Raw genomic sequence first — 20000 nt, 5'->3', positions numbered from 1 at the left:
ATATTCATATTTTAATTCTAGTATTTTTTTTTAAGTATATCCTGTTTTATTAAATCAAATATTCATATTTTAATTCTAGTAGTTTTTTTTTTTAATATCAAAAGAGCAATTAAATATTATTTTAGATATTACTATTCATAAATAGTAATTCTTACCTTCAATAAAAATTCTGTAACAGAATTTTCATTGTGGCCTTTGTGGTATCGTCCTTGCCTGTTGATTGCCAGACTAGGGTTCGAGTCCCGCTCAAACTCTTTCATTCCTTTGGTCGCTGTAACCTCACCATCCTTGTGAGCTAAGGATGGGTGCTATTTGGTGGAGCTTATAGGGCTACCTGCCGAGTCATCAGCAGCCATTGCATACCCCTCCTTGGTCCTAGCTTGGGTGGAGAGGGGGTTTGGGCGCTGATCGTATATATATATGGTCAATCTTCAGGGCATTGTACTGCTTGATAGGGCAATGTCACTGTCCCTTGCCTCAGCTATTCATGAGCAGCCTTTAAACCTTTAATCAGACCCTACTTTTTCTAGACTATTTCCTGAACATTTCATTAACAGATTCATAAACGAATAGTTTGGAAGTTTATTCTCAAGAAAACAGCGTTGGAAAATATGCCAAACTTTAACATTTCGCCATTTTTTAATCCTTTTCAATCGCTTGATTTTTCGTTCCAGTCTATGCAAAATATTATGGAGTTTGCATTGATTTTGGAATGGCATCTTTGCTATTTATTTCCAGAAAATATTTACCTTGAAAAGATCATCATCATCATCATCATAATCATCATCGCCTACGTTATTGACGCAAAGGGCCTCGGTTAGATTTATCCAGTTGTCTCCACCTTGAGCTTTAAAATCCATACTGCTCCACTCATCATCTCCCACTTCACGTTTCATAGTCCTCAGCCATGTAGGTCTGTGTCTTCCAACTACTAGTGCCTTGTGGAGCCCAGTTAAAAGTTTGGTGAACTAGTCTCATTTGAGGAGTATGAAGAGCATGCCCAAACCATCTCCATCTACCCCTCACAATGAAGGGTAGATGAAATATTATCTGAAAAATAAAAACTGGATATCATACTTATTTTTGACTAAAGAATGCTCTTTGGAAATGTGTTTCATTTTAATGAGACATTTTACTACAACCTATTAAAGCACTCTGAGAGTGCAGACCTCCACCACGGCAGCTTATTTCTCGAAACCAGCTTGCCTTTCCCAGAATCAATTTAGACCGTAGGCGTATTTGCAAGTCTGTGTGACAACCATGTGCGAACCTAGGGTTAAGGTAGGGGTTGAATCAGGTGACCTTTGTTCGACCTTGACCTTGACCTTTGACCTAGGACTTTCAAAATGGAATCACGTTCACGCCTTAACATAAAAATTAATTCCTGAAGGTTACACTACTCTATGGGTAAAATTATGGCCAGGAAGTTGTTCAGAAGCAAACAAACGGACAAATGGACAAACGGGTAGAAACATAACCTCCTCCCAACTTAGTTGGCAAACGTAATAATTAGGATATTTAGCCTTGCCATCTATTGTCCTAATTTGCAGTCATTTCAGTACACAAAAAACCTTTACTATATTACAGTAAGTTGAAATTATCAAATAATTCAATACAACAAAGCCTATGTTATAATACTTTCAAAGCATATCTACTAAATTAAAATTATCATATTATATTATTTAATCATACATGATTTTTGTCCAATTTGAATAAAAGACTCAGTTTCTAAAAAGAGGCTTACTACCAAATTAATAATAATAATAATAATAATAATAATAATAATAATAATAATAATAATAATAATAATAATAATAATAATAATACTTTTTATTATTGTTATTATTATTATTATTATTATTATTATTATTATTATTATCATTATTATTATTATTATTATTATTATTATTATTATTATTATTATTATTATTATTATTATTATTATTATCTATTTACATCACTAAGCTCCCTCGATCCAACCTGAGTCTCCTTAATGAGCGAATGGCCTCCCCTTTACATTTTCACAAATTTATCATAGATCAAAGCTACTCGTTCTTACCCGAGTTAATAAGTAATGAGCTAAATTGACATGCATTAGATATTACAAAAACCATAATTGGATTCAAATCACACAATTAATGCAGTGGCAAAGGTAGCGAGGGGATTTATTTCTTAATATTTTCATAAGAGAGATTTTTCACTTATCAGGAAGGATTTAACTTCGGTTGTTAAAAAGAAAAAAAAAAGATATTTCAGTTATTAGTCTGATATTGTCATGCTTGGAAACGAGGTTAACATTAGCCTGAATAAAGTGGATAGTTCATTATTTCTTTAATTTCTTTGGTTGTGTTTTAATAACCTCCCCTGGTCATATGTATATATATATATATATAATATATACTATATATATATATATATATATATAGTATATATATATAATATATATATGTATATATATATATATATATTATAATATATATATATATATATATATATTATATATATATATATATATATATATAAGTATATTATGTATAAACATATATATATTATATATATGAATATATATATTATATATATACATACATACATACACACACACATATATATATATATATATATATACATATATATATATATATATATATATATATATTTACATATTGATAGATATATAAAGGCCAAATATTTCCCACAAATCAAATTCAAATGTTCTTTTTTAATTCAAAGTTCACTAATTCATTATTAATTTTGAGTATGAACAATTCAATTCTAGACATTTTATAAAAATAAATATAGATTATTTGGTTTAGACCTTTCTTATTATATTTTACATTTGCATATATTAGTTCCCAATAAATCACACTACAATATACTCTATGCTTCCTTGAATTCTAATCAGGCAAAACTTCTTAATAGATAAAAAGATTATAAGTATATTTGTAGTTTTTTTTTTTTTTATTTCTCAGCTTTTCCTTATTTCACTATTCAAGTTTTTGATCAAGTTTGCTAAAACAGATAATTTCTTTAAGTTTAATTCATCCTTATAGCTTTTGTATCCAGTTTCAAGTTTGTTCAAATTAAAATTTACAATCATCTCCTGTTTAATTCAAGATGCCTTACAGCTAAATAAATAATTTATGCTATATATCAGTCTGAATAAAAATCAGGTTTTAAAATATAATGATATCATCTCTTTTCGGATAAGTAGAATCATATATCCAGACAAGATTTTGAAATAATATTTAGAAACAAATTAATATAAAGAATTCCTAGCATGTTAACCTACTACATTTCTAGAAGTAAAATTCATAGAAAAAAAATGGCCTTAGTAGAATCATATATTCAGATAGGTTTTTCAAACAATATTTAGAAATAAATTAATATAAAGAATTCCTAAAATAATAACCTACTATATCTCTAGAAGGAAGATCCATAGAATCAAAATGGCCTTGAGGAATACAAATACAAATTAGGGAGACTCAGAATTTGTAAGCTTTACCATATTAGACCAGCCATCACTCCATCAATTTACAAACACAAATAGAAAGTTGGAAACAGAAGCTAAAGCTTAAACAAATTACAGGGTAAATATTACACAAGAAAACAGGCAAGTTTGAAGAGTCTCATATGTATTTATACAGTGAGGCCTAATTACAGACACTCGTACAAAAAGGAGAAATATAGGTTCATGTTTCTGATGTGACGTGATAAGAAAGATACTTTTTCTTCTTCACTACCGTTATACCTACATTAAGGGGTTGGATGCCTGATTAGTACTCTCCAATGCCTTGTATCAAAGGCATCCTCTTCAAGCAAACCTTTCCTCTCCATATCATCCTTCACCTTATCTTACCATCTAACTCTTCTTCTTTCCCACTGTTACCCCTACACTAAGGGGTCGGTTGCCTGATGCACCCTCTCCAATGCTTTCTATCAAAGGCATCCTCTTCCAGCAACCTTTCCTCTCTATATCAGTCAGAACAGACAACTCTGAAAACTATAACAAATTGCTACCTTAATGAGAACTAACTGTGTAATAAAATATCTCCCAAAACAAAACAAAAAGTAAAATATTTACTAACAAAGGTGAATGACTCTATTTCCAAATGACCTTTATTTCCCAAATTACCTGCAAGCTTTATATGATGTTTCCCAGACCCTCAATATCTGGAAAACGAGTTGCAATTCCAATAATCATCTCAGTAATTGATCCCATTTAAACTTTAATGCAAGGATTTTTAGGGTCAAGGCCCTTTCCTACCGAAAGGTTAGTCTGATTGGTGTAACAGTCGTTTATTGCATAGGTTTAGAAATCATTTATTACATCCGTCAACGAAGTTGGAAAGAGGTTATGTTTTACACCTGTTTGTAAATTTCTTTGTGTGTGTGTTTGTTTCTGAACAGCTTCATAGCCACAATTTTAATTGTAGAGTAATGAAACTTGTAGGGATTAACTGTTATGTAGAAAGCTAAAAAGGGTTCAATTTTGGAAGGTCATGGTTAAAGGTCAAAGTCATGGTCAAGCAAAATGTCCAATTCACGTAATCAGCCATAAGTTTGGACATCGTTGTCACAGAAACTTCAAACTTTGTTCATATTTGAGTGTATGACAATTCACACCAATTAATAAATGTTAAGGTCAAAGGTCAAGGTTAATGTCAAGAAAAGGGTGAAGAAATAAACTGCCGCGGCGGAGGTCTGTGCTCTACTGAGTGCCCCTCTAGTTTCCATTTTATTCTCCCGATCCATGAATTTATATGTATTACATACAAATTAATATCATTATTAATACCATTGGATTTTACATGTGGACCTGAAGCTAGCTACTATTTTCATTACTAGTGTACACTATCCGTCATAAATAATGGCTAAATATTTAGATATATATGCACACACATACGCACACAAACAGATTCAACCCTACCCACCCTCTCTCCCTTCTCCTCTACTTGCAATCCACCCTACACGAGTAGAGATGAGAGACCAAGTAGTTATACGTCTAGCAATACCCTGACCATATATATATATATATATATATATATATACAGCCAAACAATTGTTCTTTATCATATAGGCGAGATTATTATTATTACCAGCTAAGCTACAACCTTAGTTTTAAAAATAGGATCTTATAATACCATGGGCTCCAAGAGGGAAGAATAGCCCAGTGTAGAAAGAAACAAGAAAATAAATAAACTATTATTATTATTATTATTATTATTATTATTATTATTATTATTATTATTACCTAAGCTACATTCTAGTTGGATAAGTATGATGCTATAAGCCCAAGAGCTCCAACGGGAAAAAATAGTCCAGCAAGGAAAGGAAATAAGATAATGAACAAATTATATAGGGGAAGAAAGACAAAATCACCAATACACTTAACTACCGAATACCCGATTAAGAATTTCATATTGTTAATCATTTCATAGATTCACAGGAAAGTCTTACCAGTAGCCCGTCGAAACCAAAGTCAAATACCTTCCAAAATCCAACTATTGTTCTCTGATCTTGGGTAGTACCATAGCCTCTGTACCATGGTCTTCCACTGTCTTGGGTTAGAGTTCTCTTGCTTGAGGGTAAACTCGGGCACACTACTCTATTTTAATTCTCTTACTCTTGTTTTTTTTATAGATTGTATATGAAATGTTTATTTTAATGTTGTTACTGTTCTTAAAATATTTCATTTTCCTTACTTCCTTTCCTCACTGGGCTATTTTCCCTGGTGGAGCCCCGGGGCTTAAAGCATCCTGCTTTACCAGATAGGGTTGTAGCTAAGCATGAAATAATAATAATAATAATAATAATAATAATAATAATAATGATAATAATAATAATAATAATAACAGTAATGATAATAATAGTAACATTAATAATAATAATAATAATAATAATAATAATAATAATGCAGATGATGATGATGATGATGATGATGATGATGATAACAACAACCAGTTGAAACCACCTACAGATACCTTCCTTAATCACATATATCATCTTTACTTCACTTCCAATCTTTTGCTCTTACAACATCAAAAAACAAGAATAAAGAGAAATAATCGTGATAAAGAGTAATAAAAAAATATAAAAGAGTAATTATACTAATTGGATTTCCATTTACGGAAGATAATTATAATCATTCAGTGATAATTAACTCTATCTATTTCAAGGATTTTAATGTTCCTATTATGCTGAATCTCTCGTAATTAACAGATATTTTAATTGGCAATTATCTCGTATAAGATCAGCAACTAATTATTGATAATAGTACAAAGGCACAAAATCATAGATGCATATATTTATGTGTGTGTATATATATATATATATATATATTTATATATATATATATATATATATATTGTATATATATATATATATATATATACAGTATATATATGAATATATATATATATATATATATATGTATATATATATATATATATGTATATATATATATATATATATGTATATATATATATATATATACAGTATATATATGAATGTATATATATATATATATATATATATGTATATATCCCATCCATCCATATACCAAGGCACTTCCCCCAATTTTGGGGGGTAGCCGACACCAACAATGAAACAAAACAAAAAGGGGACCTCTACTCTCTATGTTCCTTCAGCCTAATCAGGGACTCAACCGAGTTCAGCTGGTACTGCTAGGGTGCCACAGCCCAACCTCCCACATTCCCACCACAGATGAAGCTTCATAATGCTGACTCCCCTACTGCTGCTACCTCCGCGGTCATCTAAGGCACCGGAGGAAGCAGCAGGGCCTACTGGAACTGCGTCACAATTGCTCGCCATTCATTCCTATTTCTAGCACGCTCTCTTGCCTCTCTCACATCTATCCTCCTATCACCCAGAGCTTTCTTCACACCATCCATCCACCCAAACCTTGGCCTTCCTCTTGTACTTCTCCCATCAACTCTTGCATTCATCACCTTCTTTAGCAGACAACCATTTTCCATTCTCTCAACATGGCCAAACCACCTCAACACATTCATATCCACTCTAGCCGCTAACTCATTTCTTACACCCGTTCTCTCCCTCACCACTTCGTTCCTAACCCTATCTACTCGAGATACACCAGCCATACTCCTCAGACACTTCATCTCAAACACATTCAATTTCTGTCTCTCCATTACTTTCATTCCCCACGACTCCGATCCATACATCACAGTTGGTACAATCACTTTCTCATATAGAACTCTCTTTACATTCATGCCCAACCCTCTATTTTTTACTACTCCCTTAACTGCCCCCAACACTTTGCAACCTTCATTCACTCTCTGACGTACATCTGCTTCCACTCCACCATTTGCTGCAACAATAGACCCCAAGTACTTAAACTGATCCACCTCCTCAAGTAACTCTCCATTCAACATGACATTCAACCTTGCACCACCTTCCCTTCTCGTACATCTCATAACCTTACTCTTACCCACATTAACTCTCAACTTCCTTCTCTCACACACCCTTCCAAATTCTGTCACTAGTCGGTCAAGCTTCTCTTCTGTGTCTGCTACCAGTACAGTATCATCCGCAAACAACAACTGATTTACCTCCCATTCATGGTCATTCTCGCCTACCAGTTTTAATCCTCGTCCAAGCACTCGAGCATTCACCTCTCTCACCACTCCATCAACATACAAGTTAAACATATATAGTATATATATATAGTATATATATGAATATATATGTATATATATATACACAGTATATATATATATATATATATATACAGTATATATATATGAATATATATATATATATATATATATATACAGTATATATATATGAATATATATATATATATATATATATATATTTACATATTGATAGATATATAAAGGCCAAATACTTCCCACAAATCAAATTCAAATGTTCTTTTTTAATTCAAAGTTCACTAATTCATTATTAATTTTGAGTATGAACAATTCAATTCTAGACATTTTATAAAAATAAATATAGATTTTTTGGTTTAGACCTTTCTTATTATATTTTACATTTGCATATATTAGTTCCCAATAAATCACACTACAATATACTCTATGCTTCCTTGAATTCTAATCAGGCAAAACTTCTTAATAGATAAAAAGATTATAAGTATATTTGTAGTTTTTTTTTTTTTTTTTTTTCAGCTTTTCCTCATTTCACTATTCAAGTTTTTGATCAAGTTTGCTAAAACAGATAATTTCTTTAAGTTTAATTCATCCTTATAGCTTTTGCATCCAGTTTCAAGTTTGTTCATATTAAAATTTACAATCATCTCCTGTTTAATTCAAGATGCCTTACAGCTAAATAAATAATTTATGCTATATATCAGTCTGAATAAAAATTAGGTTTTAAAATATAATGATATCATCTGTTTTCGGATAAGTAGAATCATATATCCAGACAAGATTTTGAAATAATATTTAGAAACAAATTAATATAAAGAATTCCTAGCATGTTAACGTACTACATTTCTAGAAGTAAAATTCATAGAAAAAAAAATGGCCTTAGTAGAATCATATATTCAGATAGGTTTTTCAAACAATATTTAGAAATAAATTAATATAAAGAATTCCTAAAATAATAACCTACTATATCTCTAGAAGGAAGATCCATAGAATCAAAATGGCCTTGAGGAATACAAATACAAATCAGGGAGACTCAGAATTTGTAAGCTTTACCATATTAGACCAGCCATCACTCCATCAATTTACAAACACAAATAGAAAGTTGGAAACAGAAGCTAAAGCTTAAACAAATTACAGGGTAAATATTACACAAGAAAACAGGCAAGTTTGAAGAGTCTCATATGTATTTATACAGTGAGGCCTAATTACAGACACTCGTACAAAAAGGAGAAATATAGGTTCATGTTTCTGATGTGACGTGATAAGAAAGATACTTTTTCTTCTTCACTACCGTTATACCTACATTAAGGGGTTGGATGCCTGATTAGTACTCTCCAATGCCTTGTATCAAAGGCATCCTCTTCAAGCAAACCTTTCCTCTCCATATCATCCTTCACCTTATCTTACCATCTAACTCTTCTTCTTTCCCACTGTTACCCCTACACTAAGGGGTCGGTTGCCTGATGCACCCTCTCCAATGCTTTCTATCAAAGGCATCCTCTTCCAGCAACCTTTCCTCTCTATATCAGTCAGAACAGACAACTCTGAAAACTATAACAAATTGCTACCTTAATGAGAACTAACTGTGTAATAAAATATCTCCCAAAACAAAACAAAAAGTAAAATATTTACTAACAAAGGTGAATGACTCTATTTCCAAATGACCTTTATTTCCCAAATTACCTGCAAGCTTTATATGATTTTTCCCAGACCCTCAATATCTGGAAAACGAGTTGCAATTCCAATAATCATCTCAGTAATTGATCCCATTTAAACTTTAATGCAAGGATTTTTAGGGTCAAGGCCCTTTCCTACCGAAAGGTTAGTCTGATTGGTGTAACAGTCGTTTATTGCATAGGTTTAGAAATCATTTATTACATCCGTCAACGAAGTTGGAAAGAGGTTATGTTTTACACCTGTTTGTAAATTTCTTTGTGTGTGTGTTTGTTTCTGAACAGCTTCATAGCCACAATTTTAATTGTAGAGTAATGAAACTTGTAGGGATTAACTGTTATGTAGAAAGCTAAAAAGGGTTCAATTTTGGAAGGTCATGGTTAAAGGTCAAAGTCATGGTCAAGCAAAATGTCCAATTCACGTAATCAGCCATAAGTTTGGACATCGTTGTCACAGAAACTTCAAACTTGGTTCATATTTGAGTGTATGACAATTCACACCAATTAATAAATGTTAAGGTCAAAGGTCAAGGTTAATGTCAAGAAAAGGGTGAAGAAATAAACTGCCGCGGCGGAGGTCTGTGCTCTACTGAGTGCCCCTCTAATTTCCATTTTATTCTCCCGATCCATGAATTTATATGTATTACATACAAATTAATATCATTATTAATACCATTGGATTTTACATGTGGACCTGAAGCTAGCTACTATTTTCATTACTAGTGTACACTATCCGTCATAAATAATGGCTAAATATTTAGATATATATGCACACACATACGCACACAAACAGATTCAACCCTACCCACCCTCTCTCCCTTCTCCTCTACTTGCAATCCACCCTACACGAGTAGAGATGAGAGACCAAGTAGTTATACGTCTAGCAATACCCTGACCAAATATATATATATATATATATATATATATACAGCCAAACAATTGTTCTTTATCATATAGGCGAGATTATTATTATTACCAGCTAAGCTACAACCTTAGTTTTAAAAATAGGATCTTATAATACTATGGGCTCCAAGAGGGAAGAATAGCCCAGTGTAGAAAGAAACAAGAAAATAAATAAACTATTATTATTATTATTATTATTATTATTATTATTATTATTATTATTATTATTATTATTATTATTACCTAAGCTACATTCTAGTTGGATAAGTATGATGCTATAAGCCCAAGAGCTCCAACGGGAAAAAATAGTCCAGCAAGGAAAGGAAATAAGATAATGAATAAATTATATACGGGAAGAAAGACAAAATCACCAATACACTTAACTACCGAATACCCGATTAAGAATTTCATATTGTTAATCATTTCATAGATTCACAGGAAAGTCTTACCAGTAGCCCGTCGAAACCAAAGTCAAATACCTTCCAAAATCCAACTATTGTTCTCTGATCTTGGGTAGTACCATAGCCTCTGTACCATGGTCTTCCACTGTCTTGGGTTAGAGTTCTCTAGCTTGAGGGTAAACTCGGGCACACTACTCTATTTTAATTCTCTTACTCTTGTTTTTTTTATAGATTATATATGAAATGTTTATTTTAATGTTGTTACTGTTCTTAAAATATTTCATTTTCCTTACTTCCTTTCCTCACTGGGCTATTTTCCCTGGTGGAGCCCCGGGGCTTAAAGCATCCTGCTTTACCAGATAGGGTTGTAGCTAAGCATGAAATAATAATAATAATAATAATAATAATAATAATAATAATAATAATGATAATAATAATAATAATAACAGTAATGATAATAATAGTAACATTAATAATAATAATAATAATAATAATAATAATAATAATGCTGATGATGATGATGATGATGATGATGATAACAACAACCAGTTGAAACCACCTACAGATACCTTCCTTAATCACATATATCATCTTTACTTCACTTCCAATCTTTTGCTCTTACAACATCAAAAAACAAGAATAAAGAGAAATAATCGTGATAAAGAGTAATAAAAAAATATAAAAGAGTAATTATACTAATTGGATTTCCATTTACGGAAGATAATTATAATCATTCAGTGATAATTAACTCTATCTATTTCAAGGATTTTAATGTTCCTATTATGCTGAATCTCTCGTAATTAACAGATATTTTAATTGGCAATTATCTCGTATAAGATCAGCAACTAATTATTGATAATAGTACAAAGGCACAAAATCATAGATGCATATATTTATGTGTGTGTATATATATATATATATATATATTGTATATATATATATATATATGTATATTATATATATATATATAGTATATATATGAATATATATATATATATATATATATAAATATACAGTATATATATGAATATATATATATATATATATACATATATATATATATATATATATGTATATATATATATATATATATATGTATATATATATATATATATACAGTATATATATGAATGTATATATATATATATATATATATGTATATATCCCATCCATCCATATACCAAGGCACTTCCCCCAATTTTGGGGGGTAGCCGACACCAACAATGAAACAAAACAAAAAGGGGACCTCTACTCTCTATGTTCCTTCAGCCTAATCAGGGACTCAACCGAGTTCAGCTGGTACTGCTAGGGTGCCACAGCCCAACCTCCCACATTCCCACCACAGATGAAGCTTCATAAGGCTGACTCCCCTACTGCTGCTACCTCCGCGGTCATCTAAGGCACCGGAGGAAGCAGCAGGGCCTACTGGAACTGCGTCACAATTGCTCGCCCTTCATTCCTATTTCTAGCACGCTCTCTTGCCTCTCTCACATCTATCCTCCTATCACCCAGAGCTTTCTTCACACCATCCATCCACCCAAACCTTGGCCTTCCTCTTGTACTTCTCCCATCAACTCTTGCATTCATCACCTTCTTTAGCAGACAACCATTTTCCATTCTCTCAACATGGCCAAACCACCTCAACACATTCATATCCACTCTAGCCGCTAACTCATTTCTTACACCCGTTCTCTCCCTCACCACTTCGTTCCTAACCCTATCTACTCGAGATACACCAGCCATACTCCTCAGACACTTCATCTCAAACACATTCAATTTCTGTCTCTCCATTACTTTCATTCCCCACGACTCCGATCCATACATCACAGTTGGTACAATCACTTTCTCATATAGAACTCTCTTTACATTCATGCCCAACCCTCTATTTTTTACTACTCCCTTAACTGCCCCCAACACTTTGCAACCTTCATTCACTCTCTGACGTACATCTGCTTCCACTCCACCATTTGCTGCAACAATAGACCCCAAGTACTTAAACTGATCCACCTCCTCAAGTAACTCTCCATTCAACATGACATTCAACCTTGCACCACCTTCCCTTCTCGTACATCTCATAACCTTACTCTTACCCACATTAACTCTCAACTTCCTTCTCTCACACACCCTTCCAAATTCTGTCACTAGTCGGTCAAGCTTCTCTTCTGTGTCTGCTACCAGTACATTATCATCCGCAAACAACAACTGATTTACCTCCCATTCATGGTCATTCTCGCCTACCAGTTTTAATCCTCGTCCAAGCACTCGAGCATTCACCTCTCTCACCACTCCATCAACATACAAGTTAAACATATATAGTATATATATAGTATATATATGAATATATATGTATATATATACACAGTATATATATATATATATATATATATACAGTATATATATATATATGAATATATATATATATATATATATATACAGTATATATATATGAATATATATATATATATATACAGTATATATATATATATATATACAGTATATATATATATATATATATATTTATATGTAAATATATACATATATATATATATATATATACGTATGTGTGTGCTGTATATATATATATATATATATAGAGAGAGAGAGAGAGAGAGAGAGAGAGAGAGAGAGATGTGTGTGTGTGTGGTATTAATAGTTATCCTCTTCTACCTTAAATAAACCTAAAGAAGAATACGTATACCACGAAATAATATATATGAAATGAGACCAAACAGAATATGAAACAGATTATAAAAACCTAATATTTTCTATATTTGTCCAAAGGATTTTGTTTGAAAAGACGAAGCACATTTTAACAGAGAGTAGATAAGTGGGAGGGAGAGTTTGAAATATGAGAGATGAATCTGGCTAATATTATAAACACGAGAAGGAAAACTTTAGGTTGAATAAATAGGAACTGAATATGAGATGAATCATGGGATGTACAATAATCTTTCAAATATTATATATATATATATATATATATATATTTATATATGTATGTATATATACAGTATATATATATATATATATATATATATATTTAGAGAGTGGATGGGACCTTTTCATGGCTCACTCAAAGAGAAGCCCGTGTTTGCCAAACTCCCTTTCATCGTCACCTCATAATGTCGAGGAATTTTACCTTTAGTTTCTTTGTCTCCTTATCTCTTCTCTGTGGAATTTCGGAGGAATTTTACCTTTAGTTTCTTTGTCTCCTTTTCTCTTCTCTGTGGAATTTAAGAGGAATTATACCTTCAGTTTCTTTGTGTCCTTTTCTCTTCTCTGTGGAATTTCAGAGAAATTTTACCTACAGTTTCTTTGTCTTCTTTTCTCTTCTCTGTGGAATTTCAGAGGAATTTTACCACCGAGTTCTTTGTCTCTTTTTCTCTTCCCTGTGGAATTTCAGAGGAATTTTACCTCCAATTTCTTTGTCTCATTTTCTCTTCTCTGTGGAATTTCAGAGGAATTTTACCCCCAGTTTCTTTGTCTCCTTTTTTCTTCTCTGTGGAATTTCAGAGGAATTTTACCGCCAGAGTTTTTGTCTCCCTTTCTCTTCTCTGTTGAATTTCAGAGGAATTTTACCGCCAGAGTCTTTGTCTCATTTTCTCTTCTCTGTGGAATTTTTGAGGAATTTTACCTCCAGTTTCTTTGTCTCCTTTGGAATTTCAGAGGAATTTTGCCACCTAATTTTTTGTCTCCTTTTTTCTTCTCTGTAGAATTTCAGAGGGAATTTACCTCCAGTTTCTTTGTCTTCTTTTCTCTTCTCTGTGGAATTCCAGAGGAATTTTACCTCCAGTTTCTTTGTCTTCTTTTCTCATATCTGTGGAATTTCAGAAGAATTTTACCTCCTGTTTCTTTGCCTTCTTTTCTCATCTCTGTGGAATTTCAGAAGAGTTTTACCTCCAGTTTCTTTGTCTCCTTTTCTCTTCTCTGTGGAATTTCAGAGGAATTTTACCTCCAGTTTCTTTGTCTCCTTTTCTTTTCTCTGTGGAATATCAGAGGAATTTTACCTCCAGTTTCTTTGTCTCCTTTTCTCTTCTCTGTGGAATTTCAGAGGAATTTTACCTCCAGTTTCTTTGTCTCCTTTTCTCTTCTCTGTGGAATTTCAGAAGAGTTTTACCTCCAGTTTCTTTGTCTCCTTTTCTCTTCTCTGTGGAATTTCAGAGGAATTTTACCTCCAGTTTCTTTGTCTCCTTTTCTTTTCTCTGTGGAATATCAGAGGAATTTTACCTCCAGTTTCTTTGTCTCCTTTTCTCTTCTCTGTGGAATTTCAGTGGAATTTTACCACCAATGTCTTTGTCTCCATTTCTCTTCTCTGTGGAATTTCAGAGGAATTTTACCGCCAAAGTCTTTGACTCCCTTTCTCTTCTCTGTGGAATTTCAGAGGAATTTTACTTCCAGTTTCTTTGTCTCCCTGTCTCTTCTCTGTGAAATTGTAGCTGGATTTTTTCCTCCACCAACGAAGATGGAAGGAGGTTATGTTTTACCTCCTGTTTGTGTGTTTGTTTGTGTGTGTGTGTTTGCTCTGTGTATGTGTTCTACAGTCTTGCAGTACCACCTCACCAATAAGGTAAATGCATAGTTTGGTTCATTATTATTATATGGAAGGTGGTAATGGATATTAATATTTCTCTATTTTCCATTAGTTAATACCTCCGCCAACCAAATCTGAAGAAGGTTATGTTTTACCCCCTGTTTGTGTGTTTGTTTATAATTGCTTTTGCTATTAAAATAACAATTTAATTGCTTCTAATAACACTCGTACATAGTAACATACTCTAATATAAAATCAATCGAGTATTTTATATAGAAAATGTTCTACATAACCATAAGAAAGATCATGCAATTTAACATAACAAGTAATAGAAATTACCTACCTAACAAACTTCTTCCCTAAAACCTTCACCTGGAAACGAAATTATATTCTTCAATTATATTTTCCCTACCAATCTCAAACACGTCAATAAACGCAAGTTATTTTTCTAGGCCTTGACATCTGGATCGCCAGCAGAACCATTTATCTTTTTGTGAATTTTACTCTGAAGATGGCACCCATAAATTTCTCAGAATTCAAAAACTAAAAGATTCAGCAAAACTGGGCTGACAGAGATTCTCCCCAGATTTATAGGAGTACACACAAACGTACATGTAAATAAATCTTCATTCATATTTATAAACGAACAAACAAGCAAACACACACACACACACACATATATATATATATATATATATATATATATAAATATATATATATATATATATAAATATATATATATATATATATATATCTATATATATATATATATATATATCAGTCCTCTGAAGAAGTATCACGAAATTAGTCAGGACTTAATCTTATATTTCATATTTTCATATTCCCTGTGGTTCTTTTGCATCTGAGCATCACGTTTCCTTGTGATTTTTTTTGCATATATATATATATATATATATATATGTATATATATATATATATATACATATATATATATACATATATATATATACATATATATATATACACATATATATGTTTCTGTGTTTATATATATATATATATATATATAAATAATATATATATATATATATATATACATATATATAAATATATATATATATATATATGTGTGTGTGTGTGTGTGTATATATATATATATATATATTTATATATATATATATATATATATATATGATAATTTTGCAATAGAATAAAATAAAAAAATAATTATAATCAAGATAAATTAAAAGAACTGATTAGATACCAAATCAGAACTAAATATTGAAGAATTCAAACTTTAAAAGAAAAATTAAAAAATAAAAAAATTCAAAATTATTCCCCTGTAACAGATGAAAAATCTTCAGGAGAGATATCCTATGAATCCTTAAATCTCACCGTTTTCAGTTACGACATTAAAGGATCCTCAACATGTCCTCAGGATATATGGATTTGTTTTAGGCCTAAACTTTTCCTATAGGTCGGGTATTTTCAAAGATTATTTAATCAGCCGCTTGAGCAATGTTTTATGATTATCTATAATAATAGAATGTTTTTTTATACATTTTCCATTTTTATTTGATTTGAATAATGAATAATATATTATGTGGGTATTTGGTTGCCTATTGTCTCCAAATATCGATGTATATATGTACATATATGTGTGTGTGTGTGTATGTGTTGGAGTGTGTGTAGTTAATTCATTAGCCTAATTCCTTTCTTCTCTGGGCTATTTTCCCTGTTGGAGCCCTAGGGCTTGTAACATCCTGCTTTACTAAATAGGGTTGTAGCTTGGCTAGTAATGCTAATAATATTACAATAAGTAGTGCTAGTTTTGTAAAAACATATATATATATATATATATATATATGTATATATATACATATATATGTTTGCATATATATATATATATATATATATATGTATGTATATGTGTGTGTGTGTGTGTGCATTACCCTTTCTGAGTGGGGATACCTTAACATTGTAAAATGGTTTGTGTATGGCCATAATCAGCAAAGCTATACTAGTCAGGGCCACCCATACTAGGTTGGTTTGCTGTGATTGATCAGACTAAAGTCTCCCACCATCACCAACCCACAGTGGTAATGAAAACGACAAAACCCAGACATGAATGGAGGCATATCTGACGCCATTATCCTGCAGTGGATTAGAAATAGCTACATTTGTTGTTGTTATTGTTGTATATTGGCATGAAGTTTGCATCAGTGGTATCTAGCTACCTTTTTTCCTATTCATTTGAGATCCATACAAAAACTTAAGCTAAAGTATTTCGAATGAGCCCCCTTAGGAAACGATAAATCTCTCAGAGGACATATCCTCTATAAAGTTGTAGTGAGACAACGAGTGACAAACGAACTCCTTATGCTAATAGGAGAAGAAAATGTAGCCTTGTTTGTTAGACTTCAAAGCATCCAAACATAATTTTCCATAATGGGGTTGGATCTTATGCTAATGATGGGACCCTTGAGTTACTGGAAAAAGATAGAAATGGCATTTACTTCACAGTAGAGCAGAGACGGGAATAGATGGGAATGTCGAACTTATTTATCCTTGTTTCGAGGGAAGGTGTCAGTTTGATTACTGCTACATCTGGTGGTGTAGGTATTGGTAATAATAAAACTGGAATATGAAATCCAATGGATATATACACGAACTGTTTCAGGCACAAACTTAAAAACAAACACACAGGCTCGCGCGAACATACATACACGACTCCTTTTATTCTTCTTCTTCTATTATTATTATTATTACTTGCTACGCTATAACCCTAGTTGGAAAAGCAGGTTGTTATAAGCCCAGGGGCTCCAACAGGGAAAATAACCCAGTGAGGAAGAGAAACGAGGAAAAATAAAATATTTTAAGAACAGTATCATTAAAATAAAGATTATATACTGTGAAAAAAAAACTTTAACAAAACAAGAGGAAGAGACAAAAAGATAGAATAGTTTGCCCGAGTGTACCCTCAAGCAAGAGAAATCTAACCCAAGACAGTGGAAGACCATGGTACATGGGCTATGGCACTACCCAAGACTAGAGAATAATGGTTTGATTTTGGAGTGTGTTTCTCCTAAAAGAGCTGCTTACCATAGCTAAAGAGTCTCTCCTAACGTGCTTTTTCCTATTTTTTTTTTCATGGGGTAAGCACTGTTGCCTTCTTTTTGAAGGACTTTGCTTTGGCTTTGTGGGTGGACTGTAGTCCCGATCGGCTGCCCTGCCTGACATAGCTTAGAGCCCTGTAGCGTATGTTCATGTGGTGTACCAGTCACCAGCATCCTTACTTCAACATAAACAATTTATTATAAAACTGAAGAGATGAATTTCTATTACCAATTATATAATTTTGATAACAGGTAATTATAATGGAAATAAGATATCTTTAGAAAATATGAATTAATTATTCACGAAGTCATGCATAGCCAAATTACTATAAATAAAACAAACATTATACGACTAAAGAGAAGTTAACATATTATTAATTATATCAGTATAATAACACCTAATTCATTGGAAATAAAATATTTCATATATAGCGAAATTACTTCACCTAAAGCAATCTTTAGAACACTAAAAAGAGATTATTATATTATCAATTAAATAGTTTCCATAACATATTTTCGAGTATTTTATATTTCAAATTATTTTATATCAAAACAAACTTTCAACTGGCCGCCACAAGGCTCCACATGGCTGAGGACTATGAAGCGTGAAGTGGGAGATGATGAATGGAGAAGTATTGATTTAAAAGCTCAAGATAGAGACGACTGGGGAAATCTAACCGAGGCCCTTTGCGTCAATAGACGTAGGAGGAGATGATGATATATTTTGCAAATAAATAACAAAAGTATCGAAAATCAACAATCATTAGAAAACTAAAGAAAGATTATTATATCAATTAAGTAGTTTAGATAACATATTTTCAAGTATTTCATATTTTAAATTACATTATATAAAATCACCTATTCCAGTCTGAGAGAACAATCAATTTATAAATAAAATTATTACCATAAATAAACTATTATTCGCATAAAATTCCCCAGACTGAAGCACACTCGATGCAGATCAGCAAACATTTAAAGGCAATCCAATTAGCAAGTTCTCCTGGACATTGTGTATTTTTCCCGTCATTCTTTGTCATTATTTAATCAATTTATGGGGAACTTCAAAAGTTAAAAATTGCAGCAAATGTTTTTACGTTGAACAGGCTGACATTAGTCTTTTTATAGTTTTATGAAATATCTGTTTTAATGTTGTTACTGTTTTTTAAAATATTTTATTTTAATTGTTCATTATTGCGTTTATTTATTTTCTTATTTCCTTTCCACACGGGGATATTCTTTGAAGTTGGAGCTCTTGGGCTTATAACATCCTGCTTTTAAGACTATAGTTGTGGCTTAGCTAATAATAATAATAATAATAATAATAATAATAATAATAATAATAATAATAATAATAATAATAATAATAATAATAATAATAATAATAATAATAATGCATATCAGATTCTCAATTTTTCGGACAAAATGGCTCTTTTAATTATCCTGGATATTAGACTATACATATAAATCAAATATGAATTTATGTAAAAAAAATCTAATTCTTTATAAAATTCAATTATAAATATATCAAAATTTCCTGAACATCTTACTTTAGTAACTAAAGATAATATACATTAATGCCCCTCCTCTTTGGAAATACATTGTCCCCATGACTTACAGAAACAGAATGCCATATTGAATTTCTCAAGACAAATATATTGTCTCCATCCTCTAGCTCCATTTGTAGCTGTTTTAATTGGTGCATCTGTGATTCACGTAACCTCTGCCACAGAGTAATACTTAATTCGTTCCAGCAATAACTCAAAGAG

This window comes from Palaemon carinicauda, chromosome 27, assembly GCF_036898095.1.
Source record: "Palaemon carinicauda isolate YSFRI2023 chromosome 27, ASM3689809v2, whole genome shotgun sequence".
NCBI classification, from domain to species: domain Eukaryota; kingdom Metazoa; phylum Arthropoda; class Malacostraca; order Decapoda; family Palaemonidae; genus Palaemon; species Palaemon carinicauda.
The sequence above is the reverse complement of the archived record's forward strand: the minus strand, read 5'-3'. Positions refer to the sequence as shown.